This window comes from Rosa rugosa, chromosome 2 (assembly GCF_958449725.1).
Source record: "Rosa rugosa chromosome 2, drRosRugo1.1, whole genome shotgun sequence".
Classification (NCBI taxonomy): Eukaryota; Viridiplantae; Streptophyta; class Magnoliopsida; order Rosales; family Rosaceae; genus Rosa; species Rosa rugosa.
Window position 1 is genome coordinate 22898593 of NC_084821.1, and position 7686 is coordinate 22906278.

Consider the following 7686-nt stretch of genomic DNA (forward strand, 5'->3'; position numbering starts at 1 on the left):
CTTCTTGAATCACTCTAACAAACATCTCCATAAAATTATATGAAAATCCGACGGTCAGATTCTCACGAATCGCCTTCCGAATCACTATTTCTCAATTATACGAAGATCCAACGGTCGGATCTTCGCCCGTGACCTCACAAAGTCACCGGGACAGTCATACGATCAACATATCCAAAATTGAAGCAAAACCGATGGTCAGATCTTCACAGATCGTAAACCGAAGATAAACGTAAAAACGTTAAATAGTAACGTCAAAACGAAAATCCACTATTTATCAACTTTTTCTAACATGACCATGTTATATATCAAAACGCTCGTATGGATGCATAGATCATCGCCTAGATAATGAAAACTCGAAATATGGTCTGATGCGCCGCCACAAGCGGTGGTCAGTGGGCGGTCAACGCGGCGGTCAACCACCTCAGATGGCAAAGTGACCAACTACAAACTGGTTCAAAATGAAAGGGTGGTCGACTTTCATACCTGGAGCTAAGCCTGGTTCGGCCTAGATCGTCCTAGATCAAGCGTTGAAGTTGGATTAATCTCGTGCGTCTGATCAGATTCCAGATTGAATCAGGGACGTCGAAATCTTCAACTCGTGATCTTTCACTCCACACTCCAAATCGTCAAGCAAGGCCTATATGGGGATGATCAGGGGGAGGAGGAGATCACGAAAATGGGAACGATCGGCCCATGCAACGCCGGAAAAATGGAATTCCGGTCGGGTCGGATTCCTCTTGGCTGGCTTCTTCGATCCGGGTCTGGGAGCAGCGACGGGGCGAGGCGACACCGGAGGGAGGCTCGTCGTGGGCCGGCGATCCCAGGGAGGCCCGGGTCCGGGGACGGAGGAGGCTGGAGGGGGGTGAAAAAGCCGGGTCGGGTCGAGCTCGACCCGCCGGGTCTGAGGGGAAAACAGAGAAAACGCGGGGACTGTTCCGCAATTTCAACATGTTTTCGTCCTTAATGAAAAATCAACATTTTTTTTTATATTTATAGAAAATTCCCAATTTTCAAATATTCATAACTTATTCATACGAACTCCGAATAATGCGTTCCACATGTCCACGAACTCGTATCGACGAGCTCTACAACTTTCATGAAGGAAGTTTTCCCAAATTTTGAACGTATAAAAAGTCAACTTTGTTGACCCCCTAAAAACGTTCGTTTTCGAAAATAAAATCGTTCGAACTAATTCCACAACTTCTTCAAGCTTCGTACTCGCTCCTACTATCGTGAAATCATTTCTAAAAATCCACGGAATTTAATTTGGATTTTCCGGGGTATTACATTTTCTATGACATTTTCTAATCGTCATGGAAATATGTCATATGACGTTTTCTAACTGTCATGAAAAACTTTCTATGACGTTTTCTAACCGTCATGGAATTCCTTTTATGACGTTTTCTAACCGTCATTGAAATACTTTCTATGACGTTTTCTAACCGTCATTGAAATACTTTCTATGACGTTTTCTAACCGTCATGGAAATACTTTCTACGACGTTTTCTACCCGTCATGGAAATACTTTCTATGACGTTTTCTAACCGTCATGGAAATACTTTTTATGACGTTTTCTAACCGTCATGGACATACTTTTCTATGACGTTTTCTAACTGTCATCGATTCATGCCACATAAGACGGCACCAGTAGAGACGACGTTCTGCATGACGTTTGAAAAACGTCATGAAAACCATTTTATGACGTTTTTCAAACGTCATTAAAAGTGTTCTGTGTAGTAGTGTATATATATATATATATATATATATATATATATATATATATATATATATATATATATTTACGTGGAATATATATATTGATTGGCGTGTTATCGAGTGATGAGATGATTGGAATGGATTGATTATTATTCAAGCTTTTATTTCCGCACGTAAGATGTTGAATAATGAATTGTTGAACATATGGTGAGAAAGCTATCATGTATGTTACGAATTTTGGATTTAGGGTCGACGTAGTGACCAGTATGAGGGAATCGGATGCTCTAATCTTAGGAGGATGATGGGCTACGATTAGTTGAGGGAATCGGATGCTCTGATCTTAGGCGGATGATGGGCTACGATTAGTTGAGGGAATCAGATGCTCTAATCTTAGGCGGTGACGGGCTACGATTGAGGTAACGATGTCGAGTTTTGAAACGAGTTATTTTGTGAGATGGTGTATTCGGAGTTGAACGGTGAAGTCTTGGTTTTAGCATGAGTTGTTGATTTCTTTAATTAATTTCCTTTTTCATTTCTATTGTTTGGTTTCTTTTTTCTTCTATGATTGATTTTTAGGTAATCTCCTGAACTAAATTTCTACGCAGAGATTACTGCATTTTGTATTGTATGTTTTAATGTAATCTCCTAAACTAAACTATATGCAAGGATTACTATGGTTTCTTTGTTTGATTTTAAGTAATCTCCTGAACTAAGTTATATGCAGGGATTACTATGAATTCTTTTGTTGTTTTCATGTGATCTCCTGAACTAAGTTACATGCAGGGATTACTATGAATTCTTTTGTTGTTTTCATGTGATCTCCTGAACTAAGTTTCCATGCAGGGATTACTGATTTTACTTAATTCAATTGTAAGTGCGGTTGTGGTTTGAGATTTGTAGTGAGTTGTGAATGAGTTGTGAGGTCATCGTTTTGACAAATGCTTTATGTTGAGGGGAAGTGAGTGTGATTTGTCGTTGAGATGATATGATATGATATGAATTTGATGTTTGGTTGTGTTTTGTGAAGTTAAATATTGTTGCTTTAATTCTTCTCACGAATTGAGAAATTATAAGCATGCGTGACGTGAGTCACTTTAATTGAGTTTACTCATACGGGCTGAAAAGCTTACCGGGTTTGTTGTTTACATTCCTGGTGCACTATTTTATGGTGTAGGGGTTATTGTGCAGGTTAAAATATCGATTAATCGTCATCAGAAGCTGAGGTGGACTTTCTGTCACGTGGGTGTAGAAGGGCGCTTATACTTGTAGTCTTCCGCTGTGTAGTGAGTTGGTGAGAGTGGTTACACGTTGAATTGATATTCAGTTTAATTTGTAAACTATTGTAATGTAATATGTGACTCTAAAGAACGAGTCGGTATTGACATTGTGAGTTCAGTTTGTTTGTTACTTAGTTTAAATGAAAAATTTTCTATATGTGTTTTCTTGTGTTTGTTCTCGCGTTTCGGATTTGAATTTTCTTTATTTAAAATTCGGGGCGTGACAATTATTGCTACTGAGAGCAGTATATCTAATATTGAGTATATTGGAATCTAGTATATCTAATATTGAGTAATTGGGGGTATGGAATTAGGTTTGTACAAATAGCCTTTCACAATGTCTACTTGCATTTGAAGTTCCTCTATCTGTAAAGTTTTGGGTTTGATGCACAAAAACACTGCAGGCGATTTGTCAGAACTACAATTAGGAATAGGTTGAAGTATTAACAAAAATCCATTATTTGGCCCTGAAATATTCCCAATTGCAATTACACTAAACCATGAACGAAATGAAATAGAAAAAAACAAAACAAGCTGCTAAAGATCCTTCGTTTTCATTGCATAGTACTACATATGTTGCTCAAGTTGCAAATAGAAACTTGGGCATCCCAGTTAGCTAGTTCTCTTCATCGATATTCTTCTGTGTATTTCTTCATTCAGCTTGTTTCATTTTACCATTGAGGTGTACCGCGTACATATATGCATCTTGTTACAAACTTCAAAAAAAAAAAAATCCTGGACGTAGGATATCTATACAGGATTGTGAAGTGCTGCCTGCCATTTTTGTTGGCTGCGCTGGACTAGTCCATTGTGGCCTGAGGACTTAACAATCTGCTAAGCCAATTCACAGTACTAACACGTTCTGTAACTTAATCATTACTTTCAAAATCAGGGAATTCCAAGATGGAATGCATGATTTGCATTTTGCAAGATAATAAAAACTTGTTGGAAGCTGAAGACATGAAGAACAATTAATTTCTACTGCTGGAGATGTATCATGCCCGGACAAATACTTGAGATGGTTTTGTGGCAACACGATATAAGGTAGAAGCAAGAAAGGTTGGGGGCACAGTGGTGGTGGTGGTGCTGGACTGGTTGCACAATGGTCAAGCGATAGAACGCACATAACAAAGATAGCTAGTTCACGTTATGCTTTATGGATAGAGTCTGCTCCTCTCTAAAGGCTTCAAATATTAAAGAACGAATAAATGTCAGGGTTTCTAAAATCCAATGCATATGTCCAAAATTAGTCCAAACTTTGGCACATGCAAGCGCTGGTCTCAGTCCAACTATTATCTGATGGTGGAATTAAGGCAAAGCACCACTCAGTTGACCTGCATCTACAAGTAACTTTTTTTCTCTTCTCTTATATGGTGCCCTTACTTGGATATAAGAGAATTTGACAGCAAATTAAAAGTTTAACCGTTGTGTTACCATTTATGGATACATAGTTTTGACACACATCTGTATTAATGCCCATCTCTGTTGTACCGTTTTGACACACCTGTATTTGTTTACACAAGCTGATAGTTTTATATATGCAGCAGTTGTCGTTCACCTTGAGACATCACCCAGCTGTCCCTCAATATACTCGATGACCTTTGTTGATTTTGGTCAGACCAAATGAACAATAGCTTTGATAAGCAAATTCAGATTTAACCAAAGCTCCCTGTTCATTTCCATCATCTATAAAACTTGTGAAGTCAGATTACTGTACGTACTTCCGGAGGTGTGTCCTGCAAGGAGGGTGATAGAGTCCTAGAAGAAAAGGAAATGAAAAACAGCACTCGGTACTCACAATATTTTCAAAGACGATTTTGAGGCGAGCCCGGGGCGCGCTCCGGTGTGAGGCGACCGTAAAAGGCCTCGCCAGTCTAAACTGAGGCTTGCTGCTGGAAAAGCGTCCGCCCAGGCGTCGGGGCGGCCATTTTTTCCGAAGGCGAGGTCTGATGCGGCGGGAGGCGGAAGGAAGAAGATGGAATAGCGTGTATTTTTATTTCTCCTTTCCTTCAGCCAAAACGACGTCGTTTTATAGAGGTCCCTTTTCTGAAAATTTCTTTGGGCCAATCCAATATAGGTAGGTAACATGCAAAAGATAATGGCCCATTTGCATATTCAAAGCCAAAAGTCCAAAGAATTCGATAATATGATAATATATTTATTTGGTTATATTTTTATGTATTTGCATATAATTTATAAATGTAATATATTAGAATAATATTTGTGGGAAAAGCAGTCGCCTCATCGCCTTGAGGCACTCGCCTCGTGAGGCACTCGCCTCGTGAGGCACTCGCCTCGTGAGGCACTAATAAGACGCCTTCGCCTTCGTTTTCGCATTTGAAAACATTGGGTACTCACGCACATTACCGTAGGTCCTTAATATATTATTCAGAACTGAGTGTGGATCGGAATTTAATCTTCTTTTTCCTAGTAATTAGGATTTATCACTCCACTCTTGTCCTGAAGGCCATTTTCTGAAGTGCCATTTTCTAAAGTGTTTATGTTCATTTCTTGTCTAAAAACCAATACTTTGAAGGTTTGTGTAGCAAAAAAAAATATATTAGGAAACAAAGCTGATATTTTTTGTGTATAGTATATTTGTATATTTCAGAGAAAATGTAGTTGCAAGAACAACCTTGTTTGTAAAATTTCAATGAAAATCTTTGGTACTAGATCAAAGTTTTTCTTACAAGTTGTTTAGTTCAAAATTGGTGCATCGAAACATAGATGGCGTGTCATGTTCACATTCTTAGAGGAGACCCTATTTCTTTCTTTCATTCTTCAGTATTTGTGCCATAAAATTTAGTGATTTGCTCAAAAGACAACAATTCAATTGCATTTACTTGCTATACAAAAATATCGCACTATACAGAGTTACAGACTACGGAGGCAGTGTACTATCACCTACAACATTTGCAAGGCAATTTACAGCTCAATACAACATGTTGTCATACAATGAAGGGGTGTAAGTTTAGTTTCACATACTCCGTCGGACCACCATCGACCTTACCAGACGAGTATGCATGCAGAGTTTGTTGCTAGTTAAAAGTCGGTAGAAGTGGAACAAAAAGATCGTAGAAGGTCAAGGGGGATTGGAAGCCTATAAGGAGATACCGACCAAGTTCAACAAACAAAATTTGAATTGGAGGTACATTAGAGCAGCAAAGAATATCAAAAAACAAGGAATTTGGGTTAACACGATGAAACGATTAGGAACCATTGGAGGAGTAAAAGTTGGTGATAGGAAAGAAGTGGAACTCACATAAGAATAGCGTGCTCCAAAACTTCTATCCATCTATCAGTAAATTTGGACAAAAATGATTTCATTTTATTTTTCTATTCAATACTATACACAGGAGGAGAAGTGACTTGGGCTGATCGATGGGATCAGCGGATAATGGGGTTCAATCTCAGTAAGTAAGTTCATCGGCTCTCAATAAGTAAGTTCATCGGCTCTCTCATAAATCACATTGTTCAGTATTACCTCATGACACATAGCTGTACAAACATCCGGTTCTGGAAAATCCTCTAAGTAAATATGATATTGCGGAAGAGCTCTGCCACTATTTTCTTGGCTCGCCCGATCTAACAATATTTGCAGTGTCTCCATAGGCTTGAGATCTGGTGTAAATTTAATGGCTTCATAATTCAAAAAATAATAAAAATGATGTGTTCCTTGACAACAAACGGGGGCTATAAGGTTCTAGATGCTCTAATAAAAAGAATAGATGATGAGCGAAGATTCACTGACATGGTTCGCCCTTGCTCCGGCAAGGTAGCTCAGGGATATTATGATTCTGGGATGCACGGCTCACATTTCACCTGACATATACCATGGGTCCTAAGGTGTCTTCTATATGTTGCTTCTTCTATATCAAGGAGGTCCTCCTCAGAGGACTCTCCTCGCCTCGCAAGGAAGAAAGAGACTTTTCGGGGCTGCTCATTGCTGCTATCGATCACCTCTATGGAGGATCCCAAGTGGCCTCAACTCGTTGTTGCCTTGGTCCAGCTCTCTTCTCCTACCTCTATCCTGCTGTCATAAAAGAAGCATGTTGGACCACAATGGCTTATGTTTGCCAATCATTCTCCCATATGGATGACAATACCGTGGGTTTCGTCTTGAATACAGCACTCCAAGAAATGAGCATCCGTGAGATTTCAAGTTTCACTACTTATGCTCTTTCTTTGTACTGGATTTTTCTCTCATACACTTTAAAGACGAGAACTAGAGAGAGATTATCATGACAAGGCTCTTCGACACTGTTTTCTCATCAGACGTGCATTCTAAAAAGGATGCATTATCTTGCCTTTCCAAGATTGGGTCCTTTTCTATGATTTTCTTGTTCATCTAGACAAGCTCCACTCCCAAAAGCTAAAACAGTTGACTACCTCTGCACTAAATGGGAATATGACTGACCTATCTTTACTAGCTATTGAATTTTGGGATTCTATCTGTGAGAAAGATGATGAGAGCAATGTTTGCTATGATATTAATGCTAAACTCTCTACATTATACTTAGTTATTTCCTTAACAATATTATTTGTAACTTAGTTTCCATTTTTAGGTACTTTTGAGTCTAAAAAGGCATGCAAGGAAGAAATGAGGTGCAAAAATGAACAAGAAATCGAAAAATGAAGTTTTCCCGATCATGAGAAGGAATCCCAATTGAATTAGGAATCCTGAGTCAACTAG